The sequence below is a fragment of the Sphaerodactylus townsendi genome, linkage group LG14 (genome assembly GCF_021028975.2).
Source record: "Sphaerodactylus townsendi isolate TG3544 linkage group LG14, MPM_Stown_v2.3, whole genome shotgun sequence".
Classification (NCBI taxonomy): Eukaryota; Metazoa; Chordata; class Lepidosauria; order Squamata; family Sphaerodactylidae; genus Sphaerodactylus; species Sphaerodactylus townsendi.
The window spans coordinates 41,708,721-41,728,228 of NC_059438.1; positions in this window are offsets into that span (position 1 = coordinate 41,708,721).

Sequence of the window (19,508 nt, forward strand, 5' to 3'; positions counted from 1 at the left end):
TGAGCCAGACATTCTCTCCCAACCTGACGAGGCTAAGGTGAGGAGCAAATATAAGAGGGGACATCGTTGTAAGCATCCCTGAGCTTTTTGGAGGAAGGATGGGATAAAAATGTACCAAATACATCAGTAATAACGACATCTCTAGTTACTGGTTGTGTAGCTCAAAATGAAAAAGGCCCTGCCCAACAAAGGCGGTTTCTGCACGGGCAAATAACAGCGCCCAAGGGACAGTGAAAACACCGACCCAGGGTGCTCTTCGCACAGGATGGGCTGCTGCATTGCAGCAGCACCGACCTGGCCAGCCCCAGGTTTTTGAAAAGTGGTGTCTTCCCACCAGCATGGTGCAAACAGCACCGACGGGAAGACACCGCTTTTCCCGTCCCCTCCACTGACCTTCCCATCCAGCGCTGCTCTGGAGGGCTGGAGGGACTGGTTTGCTGTTGTCCTCCTCGACCCCTGGAGGTGCGGAGGTGGCAAAGGCAGCATGTCCTCCAGCCCTCCAGAGCAGCGCTGGATGGGAAGGTCAGTGGAGGGGCCGAACCGGAAGCGGGTCCATGCCGAGCTGCCTCTCCGGTTTGGCAGATCTTTGAGCAGTCCCCGAGCCTCCACCGGCATCATTTATGCTGGTAGAGGTGCATTTCCGCCACCGTGCGGAAGCAGCCAGAGAGAATGATGAGTGCAGTTAACCAGCAGAGTCAAGAAAGCCATGATATCCGAGGTCTTCCTTTAAAAAATGGAATTCTCATCCAAGCAGAGGAAAATAAGAAGCACAGGCTCTGAAAAATATGGTGTGGCTGGTAGGGCAAACAAAACAAGAATCTGAGGAGCATCTTGCTAAACTCATTAAGATGAACAACAAGAAGTTATTTAAATATGGCAGAAAGGAGAAACCAACCAGAACAGGGAGGAGTGGAGGGAGATAGAAGATAGATTGGATGCGTTTTTTTTTGCATCTCTCTTCACCATGGAAGATATAAGGTGGTAGAACCAACTTAAAGCTTGTTTTTAAGCAGAAATGATAACAGACAACATTTCTGGGACTAATTCCCAGTTAAAAAACTGGGAAGTCACTGGGTCCAGAGAGTTTAATGATTCTTAAAATACTGGAATTTGAATATGTTGATCTTCTAACAATAATATGAAACTTGTTCAATTCTGTGACAAGCTGCAGGCAGAACATTGCCAAGAGGAGGAACTGTGAGCTAGATTCTGGGGCTCCAAGTGCGAGTTATATACCCTGCAGTTCTCCTAATATGCTAGGCAAATTCATCCCTTCAAAAATCTGGATTTCTGTGCCTAGCATAGAATGACTTTGCGTGTTTACTATCACACCAGTTCATTTTTATGTTGAGGATGGGAGGGAGTACGTCAGCAGGATACAATGCCATAGATTCAGTCCTCTGAAGCTGTTATTTCCTCCAGGTGAACTGGTACCTGTCATTTGGGGATTACCGTATATACTCGAGTATAAGTCGACTTTTTCAGCACATTTTTTTAATGCAAACAGTATCTGCTTCCTTTAAAAACTGCCTTGCTTAATGACATTTTTAAAATTCCAGTGAGCCATTTTTGAGGGAAGTCTTGTGGGTACTCACAATCTCTGGCATGAAACAGCCAGGCAATCTCCCTTCTTCATTTTTCATTTTCATTTCACATTTAATTTATATCCCGCCCTCCCCCGGAGGGCTCAGGGCGGCAAACAACAGTAGTGAGCAAACAACAGCAACAACAATAAATCATAATCAACAGCATAATAATAACAGCATAATAAATAGCAACAACAATAAATCAATATCAACAGCATAATAATGCATCACAATGATATACTATAAACAATAACCAATTATATCAACTAACCCCCAAATCACAGTTCCCACAACTACAAAAACTAAAATACAGTGAACTAGCATAGAGTCTTGCCTTCATCCTGTTTGTCCTCTGATCATGAAGATTGCTTTTAGTCAACTTTTCTTACAACCAGTGAGATACCTTCATGAATTTTATTGGTATCTATTTTATTTTTGAAATTTACCAGTAGTTGCTGCATTTCCCACCCTAGACTTATACTCGGGTCAATAAGTTTCCCAGGTTTTTGTGGTAAAATTAAGTGCCTCGACTTATATTCAAGTTGACTTATACTAGAGTATATACAGTAGTTATAATTCTAGGACCCCATTTGCTTCAGAAGGGATCCACTCATGCCCGATTCAGAGTCGCAGCAAGTTATCCATGCTGCTCCCACAGCAATGTGTTTATGAAGTTAAGCTGTGGCAACCATTTTGTGCCTGGCTTTGCCTCCTGTAGTCGCCATTTTGTGGCTGCGACTGCCATGCTGTGTCAGAATTCCAAATACGCTCGCAGGCTGACCCCTGAGTTAGAGGGTATGAATCTATGGAAGCAGATGTCCCACAACTTAGTACTGCATGCAAGATTTCCCAGCCTGATCCACCTTTGGCAGGAATGATTCCTGTTGATCAAATGAGGAATGAAGGAGAGGGTGCATTCAGTCATAAGAACATAAGAAAGAGCCTGCTGGATCAGACAAGGGTCCATCTAGTCCAGCTCTCTGCTACTTGCAGTGGCCCACCAGGTGCCTTTGGGAGCTCACATGCAGGAGGTGAAAGCAATGGCCTTCTGCGGCTGTTGCTTCCGAGCACCTGGACTGCTAAGGCATTTGCAATCTCAGATCAAAGAAGATCAAGATTGGTAGCCATAGATCGACTTCTCCCCCATAAATCTGTCCAAGCCCCTTTTAAAGCTATCCAGGTGAGAGGCCACCACCACCTCCTGTGGCAGCATATTCCAAACACCAATCACACGTTGCGTGAAGAAGTGTTTCCTTTTATTAGTCCTAATTCTTCCCCCCAGCATTTTCAGTGTATGCCCCCTGGTTTTAGTATTGTGAGAGAATTTTTTTTAAATCTCTGTCAACATTTTCTACCTTGTGAATAATTTTATAGACTTCAATCATATCCCCCCTCAGACGTCTCCTCTCCACACTAAAGAGTCCCAAATGCTGCAGCCTCTCCTCATAGGGAAGGTGCTCATGAGTAATGTTTTCCCCCTATTTCCCCTTCCCTGCCCAAAAACAGGTCAGAATGTTTTCAGTTCCTTTCACCTTGCTGTCTGTACTCTTTTGGCTGGGACCCCTATAATTTATGTGTCTTGTTTATTATTAGCCATCTCCCCCCCCCACCCCGCAGTCTCAGAATTAGTATTTTAAAGACACAAGTCAGAATAATATAATGTCTTTGGGTTGAGATTTATTTAGCAAACAGCCCCTCTCCCCCTTCACCATCTACCTATCTTTAGCTTCTTTGAGCCATAAGGCACCTTTGTGTGTGTGTGAGGGGTATAAAATGGCAGCACAAGCAGTCTACATACCCTGTTTCCCCGAATATAAGACATCCCCGGAAACTAAGGCGTAGTAGAGGTTTTGCTGAAGTGCGAAATATAAGGCATCCCCCAAAAGTAAGACGTAGCAAAGTTTTTGTTTGGAAGCACACCCGACGAACAGAACACAGAAAAATAAGACATCCCCTGAATATAAGACATAGCGCATCTTTGGGAGCAAAAATTAATATAAGACACTGTCTTATTTTCGGGGAAACACGGTAGATCCCAGACGGGCATCTCAGCAGTGAAAATCAGCTTTGTTTTAACACAATCTAAGCCAATAAAGACTAAAATCTAGACCTACTTGCCTCTGTAACAAAAAAAAGAAAGAAAAATAGACGTGTATAAAACAAGTATTCTACAATGAATATAAACCTTTGAATGTGTGTGTGCGTGCACACCCACAGGACTGGGGGTTCCCCATCCTGAAATGTAAAGTTTTCCCTTCCACCTTCTAACAAACTGGTAACATCTGCAGCTGCCGCCGGGACTATACAGAGATGTGTCTGAGGTGAATTATTTAACACAAAGTGTCGTGACCTCCATTAACAAAGGAGAATGCTTCCAGACCTATGGACAGGGACCCTGGGAAGCAGCTGGAATCCAAGTCAAATGCATTGAAGATGCGCCAGAATTTATTATATAGCCCGATGGAAAGTTGCCGTTAAAGACAATCTAAAGGACTGCATTCCGATACAGGATTCGGTCACCAACACAGTAATAAGCTAGTAATAAATTATCCTTTGTTTGGTTGATCTCTCTCTTTCTCTTTCTTTCTTTTTCTCTCTCTCTCTCTCTTTTTCTCTCTTTCTCTCTCTCTCTCATTCAACACACACGCACACACACAAACGCATGCACAAAGGAAGAAAATGTTTATAGCACAATTGTACTTTGAAAGGGAAAAAAATGACATGATATAGCCGTGTCCTTTTTTTAAAAAAACTTTTCTTCACCTCCACAAGCAAAAGAAAGAACCGAATGAAAGGGGAGGGGTGGAAATCCTCAAACCGTGCACTTCAAGGCTTTAAATGCGAAACTTCCTAATCCCCTGAAGTCCACACTAGACTTCTAGCCTCCATGGAAACACCAAAGCATTCATCCAAGTGATTGGCCTCCAATGAATTTTAGATAAGAGAGAATGGAAGGGAATTGATGTGATTTTAATGCAGAAGAAAGCGCTGGAAGGGAGGTCCACTTTGGTTCATATTTGAATAAAGCAAACATGGCAGACAAAAGGCTGACAGCCGTAAATGACATTGTCAGGACAAAAATTATCAGCCAGTTTACAATCTGTTTGCTTATGTTCAGCAAACACCATGTGGGTGGCATCCCTCTGGCTCGGTGAATGGCAGAAATACTTGCAGGCTCCGGAGAAAGGCAGATATCTCTCCCGCTACAGCCCTGCCACTATTAGATAGCCATTTGACAGCCCACGCTGGAAGGGGAATGCCGGCCTGGCTTCTTTTCTTTGCTTTTTTTAAATTGCTGGGGCTTTACAGGGGCTGCGAAAAACCAGACAAGCAGCAAAAGGAGACACGAACATTTGCTTGTTTGCTGAATAGAGCCGGTGGGGTGCCGTGGCCGGGGCTGCCGACTTCTAGGTGGGGCCTGGAGAATTACAGTTGATCTGCAGGCTGCAGAGAGAGCAGAGTTTGGACAGGGAAGGGACGTCAACAGAGTATCAGGCCACAGGGTCCGCCCTCCGAAGCAGCCATTTTGTTTTGGGGAACTAATCACTGTCCTATGGAGTTGGGTTGCCAGCCTCCAGGTGGGGCCTGGAGATCTGGAATTTCAACGGCTGTCCAGACGACAGCGATCAATTCCCTTGAAGAGAAATGGCTATTTTATAGGGTGAACTGTATAGCATTATGTTAATTGGGGTCCCCCCCTCCACCGCTACACCCCTCCCCAGGCGACACCCCCCAAATCTCCAGGAATTTTCCAGCCCGGAGTTCGCAATCCTGCAGATCCAGGTTTGGATCCCCATTCCGCCCTGGCAGCTTGCTGTGCGAGCTTGGGTTGTTCACGTTCTCTCAGCCTAACCTACCTAACAGGGTTGTTGTGAGGATAACATGTAGAACTATGTAAGCTGCTTTGGGGGGAAAGGCAGGGTATAAATTAGGGCAGTGGTGGCGAACCTTTGGCACTCCAGATGTTATGGACTACAATTCCCATCAGCCCCTGCCAGTTGCTAACCCACTGGGGAAAGTTACATGCTACATCAGGCTATGCTGGCAGGGGTTGATGGGAATTGTAGTCCATAAACATCAGGAGCACCATAGGTTGGCCACCCCTGGTATAAATGGAGTAAATAAAAAAAAATGAAGAAATAATACCCTTGAAAACCACTAGGCACAGCTCCTCCTACCCAAGACCCACTGATATGAGTCGCTGCTGAGTGAAGGACAGATTTTGATGCTGGAAATGGGAGCTTGGATCTTTGCTCATCCATGAAACTCACCAGGTATATTCTCTTCCTCCCCCCACCCCAGCTGTTAAGGGTCTAGCTCATAGGTGTCAGACTCGCGGCCCTCCAGATGTTATGGACTACAGTTCCCATCATCCCCTGCCAGCATCATGCTGGTGGGGGTGATGGGAACTGTAGTCCATAACATCTGGAGGGCCGCGAGTTTGACCCCTGTGGTCTAGCTGTACATTACCTGGTTTCCAGTTCTGTTTCATATCTGACACAGGTCCATGTGGTCAGATATGCACTGATATTTCTTTTTGAAACTGAATTCCCAGATCTCGAAAATGTGTGGAAAGGGGACTCCAGCCTTCCTTCCCCCGGGCAATTTCCCCCAAGCTGAAATGTTTATTTCATCTACCCATTTAAAACATTCTCGTGCCATCTTCCCATCCAAATAGGGACTCCAAGGAGGTGAGATCTGAGGAGCTATTTGCCCCACTGGGGAAAGTTACATGTATTCAATGTCCTCCTAGAGTCACCAGCTCTTGGTTGGGAAATCACTCGAGATTTTGGGAACAGGGCCTGGTGAGGGTGGGGTGGGGTGGGGGGACTATAATGCCATAGATTCCACCCTCCAAAACGGCCATTTTCTCTAGGGCAGTGATGGCGAACCTTTTCGAGACCGAGTGCCCAAATTGCAACCCAAGACCCACGTATTTATCGCAAAGTGCCAACACGGCAATTTAACTTGAATACTGAGGTTTTAGTTTAGAAAAAACGGTTGGTTCCGAGGCGTGCGTTACTCGGGAGTAAGCTTAGTGGCAGTCAGTGGCTTTGCTTTGAAGCAACCGTGCAACTCTTCCAACGGGTGAATCACAACCCTAGGAGGGTTTACTCAGAAGCAAGCCACATTGCCAGCAACCAAGCTTACTCCCAGGTAAAGGATCGCGCTTTAGTTCTTCGCATGAAAATCAGTGGGGTTTAACAGCGCTTAACAGGGTTACCTACCCTGCTTCCCCAAAACTAGGTCTTCAGTTTAATCCTAATAATGCTAATAATCGAGCCCAGCCTAAATGTGTGGGGGGGGGGCACTCTGTTTGTGCGTGCCCACAGAGAGGGCTCTGAGTGCCACCTCTGGCACCCGTGCCATAGGTTCGCCACCACTGCTCTAGGGTAATTGACCTCTGTAATCAGATACCTGCTGTAATTCTGGGAAATTTCCAGCCACCCCCTGAGACTGACAGCCCTATGTTCCACCTACATTTTGGGTTAAATGTATGTTTTCCAAACTGGGCAAACGGGGGTGCTTCAGGTCAGGAAAATGGTTTTGTGTGGATGCTGAAGCCCCCCCCCCCCGCTCCTGGTCCCAATCCGCGTCATCCCTCATGTGCCCAGGACTCCCAAGGGCAGGTCAGTTGGAAAGGGAGACAGTGCCGTGTGCAGCTATACTCCCCATGGGATAGGAACTAAGGGGATGAAATTTGGGGAGGCTTTGTGTCATTGGGGGGGGGTTGTTTCTAAGGGATCAGACAAGTCACGTGACCTGTTTTGTGCAATGATTTGCTGGGGTCATTTTCCTTGCGGGGCAAGATTCCTCCAAGAGCGCCTCCGACTGCCCTTGCACTGGGCTAATGAACATTGGTCCATTTCATTTCCCTCCACCCAGGATTTTCAAAGATTGCTAAAGCAGCCATCCTTTTGCACAGTCTCAGGTTGGAGGCACTCCCACGCGGACACAACAGGTGGAAGGTGCGATATTTCCCTCCCTTCCACCCAGTGGCGTAGCGCAAAGGGGGTGGAGTGGAGCATGATACACTGGGTGCGTGCCAGTGCAGAGGTGTGGCGTGGCATTCCAAGGGCGTGCCGGGGCATTCCAGGGGTAGGTGGGGGCGTGGCAGGGGTGCAGGGTGCATGCTTGCCCTGGGCACAGTTCCCGCTCGCTACGGCTCTGCTTCCACCTGTTCACTTTCAGTTCCGTGCCGTCCACTATCAGGGAGAATCCACCCACCCGCCCAGAGGTGGGATCTAGCAGGTTCTCACCAGTTCCCGAGAGGGGGTTACTAGTTGGGTCCGCTTTCCCATCTCCCCGCCCTCGCCTCCCCGAGAGGCATCCTGCCTTTGAACGTGAAGGTTCCACATAGCAATTGCGACTAATAATGCAACTCCCTGAACTGGGTTAATCCCTTCCAAGTACTGCAATTCATTGATTCTCAGCCCTTCGTACCTTTTATCTCACCAGTCTCTATCCAAGAACCTGTGTGTTTCACCATTGCTGGGTTCAGATTTGTGAGTTAGGGCATTTTCTATAATGTGGTGATGATTTAGAAATGACCTGGTGCAAAAAAAATTTGGGGGGGGTTGTGGTGGGGTGGCTGCCAATGGGGGGGGCATCCAACTCAGGTTTTGCCCAGGGCTCAGGTTTGCCTAAGTACGCCTCTGCCCCCTTTGCTGAGGGGGGGCTGGCGAGGGAACCTGCTACTAAAATTTTTGGATCCCACCACTGACTCTAATCCAGGGGTGGCCAACCTATGGAGCTCCAGATGTTCATGGACTACAACTGTGATGATGATTTAAATGTGATGATGATTTAAAAATGACCTGGTGCAAAAAAAATTGGGGGTTGTGGTGGGGGGGCTACCCAGGGTTTTGCCCAAGGGCTCAGGTTTGCCTAGGTATGCTTCTGCCCCCTTTGCTGAGGGGGGGCTGGCGAAGGAACCTGTTACTAAACATTTTGGATCCCACCACTGCACCCGCCATTCTGTGCAGGCTGCCCCGCAGGTAACGGGCAGGCTCTCTGAGAGCCCAACAGGGTGCAAAGTCCTCCAAGCACATTTTCTCCCTGTGGCGGAAAGTATGACCGCCCTATAGAGCTACAGCAGCATGTTCAAAATTGCCCTGCCCATTGCATCCTTTTTCTTTTCTTCGGTGTGTTTCACACGCACAGCGATGAGGGTGCGGCCAATCATATTGCGGGACGATAGGCATGGCTGCGGGGGTTCATGTCTGTGTGCCTGTGCAGCTGTGCACGTGTTGTGGGAATTTTTTTTTAAAAAAAGAAATAGAGACAAGTCTCTGGGTAAAGGTGCAAAAGCAACCCGCATTGTTTCCACAGACTCCATTGTTTCCATAGGCCTGAATGGGGGAAGGGCATACACGTGAATGGGAAAAAGGAAAATGGGAGCTCTTATAATGACTACAACCTGTTATATATATACTAGCAGGGCCCGGCCACGCATTGCTGTGGCTTGCATCCCACTGTGCCTTGCATCCCACCCCTCCCCCTCCTTCCCTTTCCCTATGCTAGGGTGGGTGGGTCATATCAAGATGCTGGGCCCTCTGCTTCCCCTCCCTTGCATGCCACCCCTCACTCTCTCTCCTCTCTCACTTCTCTTCCCTTGCATGCCACCCCTCCATCTCCCTCCCTTCCCTCTCCCTCGTGTGTATGTGTGTGTATGTGTTTCACTTCCACTCGAGTTACTGCCTGTGCACTGTTTCCACTGCTCCTATTTGGCCGTCTGAGTGAACATTCTAAGCAGCACGAACATTTTAAGGGTGACAGTTACACACAGGCAGCTGCATGTCCTTTGCCAGGGAGCGCCAGGAAAAAGGCGTTTTACCTGGGCCAGGTGTGAAATTTCAGGTATGTGAACATCTAAAAACACTCTCGCCTGGCTGACTATAGTGGCTGGGAATTTTCAGAGGAATTGGCCCAGCAGTTACTGAGGTATACTGTCATCAACAAAAACACTGTTAGCTTTTTATATATATAGATATCTGTTGTGCAGAATCCACCAGGGATATCCCTGGATGACTCCAGAGCTTCTTCTTTTTAATTCTTCTCTGTCTCCCTCCTCCTAGGGCTGCCAATCTCCAGGGGGGAGCTGCAGGTATCCTGGAATTACGATTGATCTCCAGGTAGCAGAGATCAGTTCACCTACAGAAATGGATGGTGGACTCTGAGGCATTTCCCCTTGCCGAGCCGCCTCTGCCTCAAAGTTCAAGAAGCTCTCCTGATCTTGCGCATGCAGAGCTATCCAGGCCTTGCAGAGATTTCAACAAATGTGAAAAAACCAGCCTATTTGTTTCCCATTTTCCTTTTGGAGGCTTCGTTGCACAAAGGCGGTTTTGTGCTGAGGAATATAGATAATTTTGGTTGGTGACTGGAGCGCTTCTTTCATGTATCATTAAAAAGGAGGGGCGAGGGAAGGGGATTTGTTTAGCGGCACTTGACTTGTTTGATCAGAAGGGGGGGTGGGATGACAGGTGAGCCTGTTTGTTGCAGATAAAGAGAGCGTAATAAAAAATGCAAGGAAACAGCAATTGCTTGTCAGGCAACCAAGCCTCCGAACCCATTCACTTCTATGGACAGTTTATCCGACTACGGCAAACCGGATGGCCCTCACCCACGTTTGCTATTGTTTGCATTTTAATCTGAATCACGGCTTCTTTTCCTTCCGATACAGCAATCGGTCATAAAGAGTTGACCACCATTAAAACTGTTTGATTTGGAGCCCTGTAGTGTTTGACTAAGAGGGTAAATGCAAATTTGATGGAAGAATCAGGATAAATTTACATATCAGCTCCTGCTCACATGGAGTGAGTAAACATTCTGTTTATCTGGAGTGTCACTTTATGATTTCAGCAGAATATAAAACTGACCTTGGCCCAGACACTGCAAGAGGGTTGAATGAAATATATTGTTGTCTAAATACAATTTACTCAAGTAGAACTTGTCAGCAAACCCTGGGTAACTTGGCAAACAGGGTGAGAACAGCAGGCGGGCCACAAACGAAAGAGTTACGATAAACTCCAAAATGAAATTCTTGAATGGGTTATCACAGAAGAAAGAGCCCCTGGCTTCTGTGATCCAGGCCTTGCAGAAGAGGGTTCGGGCTACAGATCTGAGGATCATTACAAAAGGGCATGAGCCAGCCCAACCAAACACTTTCAGATCACAGAGATGTGAAGGGGAAGGGTCAGATTTCAACAAGGGAGTCAAATGTGTCTGCAAAGCAGCCGCAACATGTATTGTGCCGGGCACTCTTTGTGGCGTGTTCATTTCACTTCAGCGAGCATTGTGTCAAAATACTGAAAATATATTTTTTGCAACCAACTAAGACAATGTTTCTTATCTATACATTGAATTGGGGTCCTGTCCGAGAGCCTACCTTTGTAACATTCGGTCTCTTTACCGGTTATGTATGTGAGACATTTGGAATTCTTGAAATATACCATATAAACGCTACTCTGACTTGATACAACCCAATTAAGCCCTTTGAAAATCGCACTGACTTCAGTAACAGGAGAGGGATTCATCTGCTTGTATCTGTCCCACAGAAATGAATATGATGGCCTCTTCTTATTCATGTATTTGATTTAATTTATTATTTTAACAACAACAACAACAACAACAACAACAACAACAATAATAATAATAATAATAATAATAATAATAATAATAATAATAATAATAATAATAATAATAATGTCACTGAAAATGAACACGTAAAACTACTCTGGGACTTCCGAATTCAGACTGATAAAGTTTTGGAACACAATACTCCTGACCTCACGATTGTGGAAAAAAAGAAAGTGTGGATAGTTGATGTTGCAATTCCTGGTGACAGCAGAATCGATGAGAAGCAACTGGAAAAACTTACACGATACGAGGATTTAAGGATTGAACTACAAAGACTCTGGCACAAACCAGTAAAGGTGGTCCCAGTGGTGATCAGCACACTGGGTGCAGTGCCTAAAGACCTTGGAGGGCACTTAAAAACAATCGGCGCTGACAAAATCACCATATGTCAGCTGCAAAAGGCCACCCTACTCGGCTCTGCACGCATTATTCGTCAATACATCACACAGTCCTTGATGCTTGGGAAGAGTCCGACGTGTGATGTAATACAAAATCCAGCATATTGATCTTGTTTGCTGTGTATAACTGTTTTTGTATCAATATAATCAATCATAATCATAATCATAATCATAATAATTTATTTTCGAAGGCTTTCACAGCCAGATTTAACTGGTTCTTGTGGGTTTTCCGGGCTGCGTGGCTGTGGTCTGGTGGATCTTGTTCCTAACGTTTTGCCTGCATCTGTGGCTAGCATCTTCAGAGGTGTAACACAGGGGGAACTCTGCTATTCATCAGTAACAGACTTCCCTCTGTGATACACCTCTTACTGTTGTCCACCGCCCTGAGCCCCTAGGGGGAAGGAAGTTTAGGATATAAATAAATAAATAAATAAATAAATAAATAAATAAATAAATAAATAAATAAATAAATAAATAAATATGCCAGCCACAGATGCAGGCAAAACGTTAGGAACAAGATCCACCAGACCACGGCCACTCAGCCCGAAAAACCCACCACAACCAACATAATTTATTGTAATTGTTATTTATTAATTATTGAATTATTGAATTTACTGTTACTATGTCAGGGTCTGTCACTCCAGTCCGTAACTGAGACTCAACAATGGTTCAAGAGCTTTACTGAACTGTGTCAGGACCTGAATTGCAAAAAGCCAGAGCTGGAGTTCAGGCTTGACAGGTAGCACATATATCTCCAAACATTATCCTTTCAGGTGTTCCCTCCTCCCATTGATTCTCACAATTGCCCACCTGAGAGAAGGATAGTGTGAAAGCAGTATTGTGATGTGTTTGCCCAAGGCCAGTGACAGACATACTGTAAGGTTGCTATTCAACCTTGGACGGTTTCTTTCTGAGGAGGTTGGCGGGAAGCCCAGACTGGGGAATGTTTCTGTTATCAGTTGTTTGTTTCTCTTATTCCTTTTGCCTGTCTGTGTGAAACTGTTTCCAAAAGGATTTGGGTGAGAACCCAAAGTTGTTTACCCAGTTTTAGCGGGAACTGGTTGGGAGCCCGTAAAAGAGGCTGTTCGACCGTTGGGGGCCCAGTTCCCGCATTGCATGTGATCGACTAAACATGCCAGCTCAATAAAGAACTTAAGCAGTTACTTTTGGTCTGGACTTTTCTGGTTCGTTACACATACCCCCTTCTCCAGGAAATGGCAGAGAGGGGGATGGTTTGCCTATTTCACTAGTTACAAGCAAGCTGTAGAAGACAGAGACAGTGAGGCCCACAGGCCACAGATAACAGCAAGTGCAGGAGTGACCGTGGTGCTGGCCCCAGCAAGAGCCAGGCCTGACAATATACTGTTACTTTCATTAACATCATTTTTATAACTTCCAGCAAAATAAGCAGAAGCAGAGTCATTCTTCCTCTGGAACATTTTTAATATAAATTTATTTTTGGGAATTATAGTATGTTAATGGGTTGCTACTGATTTGGGAAGGGGCCGTGGCTCACAGGCACAGCATCTGTTCTACCTGCACAAGGTCCCAGGTCTGATCCATGGCATTTTCAGTTTTAACACACTCAGAGCACAGAGTGAACACACAGCTCCCCGAAGCCCTGGAGGGCAGCTGCAATTCACAGCAGACAAGATTAACCTTGATAAGCCAATGGTCTGATTTAGAATAAGCTTCAGATCTATTCTATGATCTAGTCCAGGGGTCTGCAACCTGCGGCTCTCCAGACGTTCATGGACTTCAATTCCCATCAGCCCCTGCCAGCATGGCCAACTGATGAGAATTGTAGTTCATGAACATCTGGAGAGCCGCAGGTTGCAGACCCCTGATCTAGTCACAAGTATAGGAATGGAACAGTCTTGATGATACACAAGCCAATTATACACTGGTGCTGTGCCCCGCACGGAAGGTAGATTATCTTTGGGGCAGAGCTTCTGTTACAGTTGCCTTTCCAGAGGCAGAGCTTTCCACAGGGGCGGCCTGGGGATAAATGCCCTGGGTGTCTACCATTCTGTCATGCGGGGGGTGGAAAATCACCCCCGCATGGCCACACCCCCACATGGCCACACCCCTGCCTTGCTGCTGCTGCTCCAGGGTTCTAAAAGCCCCATCGCCCTCCCTCCCCACCCCCAGCAGACCATCTGGGGCTCACCTGCCCCCCCTCGCAAAGAAGTCTGGGCGCACAGACCAGCACCACAGACCCTCCCCTGCTTCCCCCCACCCCTGCTGTGTCCCCCCCCTGGTCTGGGTTGTGCCCTCCCGCCCTGTGGGGGAAAGTTGCATGGCTGTTCCTGGTGTCCAGAGGCAGCTGGGGGAGAAGGGAGAAGGGGCCGCCCACGGGCATGGAGCCCATGGGCACCGAGAAGGAGGAGGAAGAGGCGCCTCACAGCTTTCCGCCTTTTGGCCTTAGTGACCCGGGGTGGAGAGGGGCCGCTGCACCCAGTTTACAACCACAGAGCACCTGAAGAGCCACCCCACAGGGTCCCCCCGCCCGTCCTGCTCAGCTACGTTGAGCCAGAACCAGGATAGTATGGGACCAGCCACCCCAGTCCAGACCCCTGTCCTCATTTCCCTTCCCCACCCAACCCCACGAACGACCCCCACCCAACCCCACCCAACGAAGCCTGAGCATGTGCAGCATCTCCAGACCCGGTTTCCTCCTCCTGCAAAATCTGCCGAGGGAAGAATTGGGATCCTCCTTTTAAGACTTTTGTGGGGTTACCCTGTTTCCCCGAATATAAGACATCCCTGGAAAATAAGACGCAGTAGAGGTTTTGCTGAAGTGCGAAATATAAGGCATCCCCCAAAAGTAAGACGTAGCAAAGTTTTTGTTTGGAAGCACGCCCGACGAACAGAACACAGAAAAATAAGACATCCCCTGAAAATAAGACATAGTGCATTTTTGGGAGCAAAAATTAATATAAGACACTGTCTTATATTCGGGGAAACACGGTAGCCCTTCTGGGGGGGGGGGGTTGCACAACATAGATGAGCAGGAAATAACTGTTCTCATTTTCTACTTTTTGGGGCCTTCTTTGGGGGGTTTCACAACCTGCTTCTACTATGCAGTGGCGTAGTGGTTAAGAGCAGGTGCACTCTGATCTGGAGGAACCGGGTTTGATTCCCAGCTCTGCCGCCTGAGCTGTGGAGGCTTATCTGGGGAATTCAGATTAGCCTATGCAATCCCACATACGCCAGCTGGGTGACCTTGGGCTAGTCACAGTTCTTCAGAGCTCTCTCAGCCCCACCTACCTCACAGGGTGTTTGTTGTGAGGGGGGAAGGGCAAGGAGATTGTCAGCCCCTTTGAGTCTCCTGCAGGAGAGAAAGGGGGATATAAATCCAAACTCTTCTTCTTCTCTCCCCTCCCCCCCCCCAACTTCTCCCATACAGGTGTGGCAGATCCCATAATCTCTACTATTTGTGAGCAAAGAGTGACCTTTTCCTCTGCTTCACAGGGAAGATGAAAGAAATGACCCTGCATTATACTTTGCTTCTGGGGGTTTTTTTGCTCCATCCTGTCCCTCTGCTCTTCCACCCTCCCTGATGATTGGGAGGACTTTGCAAAACTTTATTTCAACTTCAAGCATTTGTACCATATTAGATCTATTAAAATAATGATAGATCTTAATAGAAGAATATCAAAATAACAAGGAATATTGAAATAACAAGCCTCTCTCTCCTCCTGTGGCAGCAGCAGCAGCAGCAGCAGGGACTCTGTGTGTGTGTGTGTGTGTGTGTGTGTGTGTGTGTGTGTGTGTGTGTGTGCGCGCGCGCGTGTGTGTGTGTGTGTGTGTGTCTGGAGAGGTGTGTGTTTGTGTGGGGGGGAGAATATTAGTTATAGGACATAGTCCCCTTCTTCAGCAGAGTGTGATCCAGGAAATTGCTTTGCCTCAGTCATTTGGGAGGGGAGATTACTTTTGGAAATATTGATATAACAACAATAACAGTAGTACTGATATAGTAGCAATTTAAGGGGATTTAAGAAAGCCAGCAATCTTGCGACTACCAGGTGTGATGAGATTTTAAGAGTTGATGGGTGGAGTTAAGAGAACCAGGAAAAGCAATTAGAACTGAGACCTGGGAGAGTTCAGCAGGGCAGCTGTGCTGCAACAGGTAGTGGGTGTCTCCTCACATGTAAACAGAGAAACACGAGAAGTCCCCACTACAACCTCCCTTCTTCTCCTTGAATTGGAATCAGAAATAAAGTGGCAGCCAATATATCTGTTTTAGATGGACAATGTACGTTCCTACCAGCTTGTCCCTGAAGAAGTGGCTGCCACGTTCTTGAAGGCACTCATGGTCTCTACCAGCACCTCAGTTTGAGTCCTGAAATGAACTGCTGTGTATGGGAGACCCCTGCCTTAATGAAACATGGAGAACCTGGGATGAGACAGAGATGCATTTTGGCATCTGACAGGACTCCAAGACTTCTGAAGGACCTTCTGCTTTCACTTCATGGCCATTCCCTTCACAGAGGGGCTTTCCCCACTGACAGAGTTGAACTGGTTTCTACCTAGGTTCGCCTCAGTGAATCCCCACTGCCCCCGAGCTCAACATTGTTTTGTCTTTTACCCCTCCCCCCAGAACTGCGACATCCTTGTTTCAGTTATGAACTACACTTTTCTGCCGGAACAAGGTTGATACCGCTTTGAAGCTTCAAAGTGGGGAAGCCTCGAAACGACACTTTATCCGTTCAACCAATCACGAGCCGCTTTTGTGGCATGCGCTGAATGGGAGAGTCGTGGTGGGCAGAAAGCGCATGTAACTGCAAACTGCAAACTGTAAAAACTGTAAAAAAAAAAAAGAACGCTCCCGTTTCCCGCCGTAACACAAGCACGAATTACAATCGAGGAGCGAAACAGGCACCAAGATGATCCCGCCCACTTAGCTCGGTTCCAGGGGGGCCAACTCAGTTGCTGTAGGGACAGCCTGGAATCCCCCTCCACTAAAGGAAACCGAGTCGACCTTAGCTCCCTTCTGTAGTGGGGAAAGCCCCTAGAGTATCCAAGGAAGTCAGATGGCACACACCAGCAGTTCCAGGTTGAAGCGCTATCTTGCCAAAGCCACCCCTCCCCGAGTCTCTGAGCAACATTCATGCCCCCACCCCACCCTAAAGTTGCCAATGACTTCTCAGGAAATTCCTGGAGATTTGGAGGTGGTGCTCAGAGAGGGCAACTCAGGGGGTTTGGGGAGCATTTGAGGAGGGGAGGCCCCTCAGGGAGTTGTGGTGCCGTAGAGTTTGCTCTCTGAAGCATCCATTTCCTCCAGGCGAATGGATCTCTGTAATCTGGTGATTCACTGTGATTTCAGAACTGCGTATGTTTCCTGGAGTTAAACAGTCCTCTGCCCCCCCCCGAACGATGCAACCTAAAAACTGATAAATTGCCAAGCTCATTCCCCCCCCCCCATCTCCGCACGCTCTGTCTTCATCAGTATGCAGAGTGATTTTGTGCGTGGCAAGTTGTAACAGCAAATCGATTACGTCTTCATTTGAACTTCTCCTGCCATAAGCCCATTTGCACCACTTGACCTTCAGAGCCATGATTCAAAATTATCACCCAAGCAAACCTTTCTCTAGTCTGGCCTGATGTCTGAAATGTCTTGGAAAAACTACTGTGCTGGTTCATGACAGGAAATCAACAGTCACAGGTGCCCTGGACCCCAGAGGCTGAGAATAGAGGCATGTTACACGGGGTGTTTTCCCCATCAGGCCTTAAACCTACGAGCAAAAATCCAGTTCAGTGTGACCAGGGGTTGATAGGAGAATGCTACCTTTCCGTCCTTCAGGTGTAGTAACACTCTCTTAGTACAGGGAAGGGTGAATCCAGCTAATACATAACTACAGAGGAAGGGGTAAATGGTTCTGCTATCTCACCCCAGGTAAGCTTCAAATATTCTAATATTTCTGCATTGGAGAGAGAGAGATCCATTCAAAGCTAACACTTCAAGGACAAGGCTAAGCTGCAACATTTCTCTTTGATATCAATTATTTTGTACACCCGAGGAGATTTTGATTAAATCTTATAGGGCGATTCCGCACACGCGTAAAATAGGTTCGACCCAGTTCCCTGAGAAGGGTACTGACCTAGGTCGAAGCCATTGTTGTTCCCCACTGCAACCAGCTTGATCCCAGCTCGGAGGGCAGGATCATCCTGTGCCTCTTCGCCGCTCCGTTCCGATTGGCTACTGTTCTACGGCCATGTTCCGTCTATCCCCACACATGTTATTAAAAAAACTGCCACAGAAATGGAGGGACAAAGGTGGTGTTTTTTGATTGGCCAGCTGTACGCATGCCCGAAACACTCAGCTGTGATTGGCTGAATGCGGGGCTCCTGGCACCAGAGATTCCGCACTTTACTGGAATTGAGCTGAGTTCGAGCGTGGTTCCCTGAAAAAGTAGTCGTTCCCAACTGGAGTCGGAAATTTGACCGTTACATGGGGCGAAGCTGGAACAAAACCACGTCGATCCCAGTAGTTGTGCGGAGCACTTAGGTCGAACGCAGCTCGAACTTAGGTTGATAACGCAAGTGCGGAATTGACCATAATCTTGCACCTTGAGTGATGGAGTTTGGCAACAATTTCACTTGGTATTTGTTGGCTGTAGGTTCAGAACAGGCAGATGACCCAACTCCAGTGGCGGAACTAGGCAAACTGGAGCCCTGGGCAAAACCTGAGTTTGATGCCCCCCATGGGCAGCCACCCTCCCCCACCGTGACCAAACAAAAAATTTTTACCACCAGGTTGTTTCAAAGTCACCATCACATTATAGAACATGCCCCAACTCACAAATCTGAACACAACAGAAATATTTTTGAAATTTTCAAAATGCTTTCAAAATAGTAATAATAACCTTTATTAGGCATTGAGAGAATAAAAGAAATAAAGAAAACAAGCATTGGCAGGAAGGGGGTGGATTTAAAAGGAAAATCTGGGGAAATGCCTGCTGTCAGGGGTGCCTGCTGTCAGGGGTGAAATTATTAAGATAGCAGCACCAAAATTTCTGAGTATCTTCATGAGACCCCTACTCATGATAATACCCAGGTTTAGGTGAACAGGATGGTTCAGGGTCCAAAGTTATTGACCCTCAAAGGTGTAAGCCCTATCTCCTATTAGCTCCTTAATATTGGAAACAATGTGGGGGATGAGGCATCTTCCCTTTGGGAGTCCACATAACTTTGGGACTCCCTGAACCAAACCTCACCAGAACCTGGGTGATATCATCTGGATATTCCCAAAAAATCCCTGAAATTTTGGTGCTGTTAGGCCTAAACTGCTCTCATCTGCAGGCCAAAAATCCTGGCATTGAGATGAACCTGCAGTTTTTTGCTTCACCAGGCGGTGCCCAGGGCAACTGCCCACTTTGCCCAATGGGAGGAACGCCTCTGCCCAACTCCCCGTTATTCACACAGCAGACCTGGCAACCATCATGGCAGCGAGAGAACCCTGACCTGGATGACGCAGGTGAGCCCAATCACACCTGATCTCAGGTGCTAAGCAAGGTCAGCCCTGGCTGTTACCTGGATCATGGGAGGCCACAAAGGAAGTCCAGGGTTGCTACGCAAAGACAGGCAATGACAAACCACCTCTGTCAGTCTCTGGCCTTGAAAACCCCACAGGGTCTCCGTATGTCACTGTGACCTGACAGAACTTTACAGACAAGATAACAAAACCGAACTGTCACAAGCATGGTGTTGGCTTCTTAGAAGTATCTAGCGGGCTTTTATTGGAAGCAGAAAAGCTTGATTCAGCAGAATGTCAAGACTTGAGTTTCTGAATTGTCTGACCTCCAGACTTTCCGCAGCTGCGGTTCTTATCATCTTTGGACGGCCCAGACTTGGTCTGTGAACCTGTTTCATGGGAACTCTG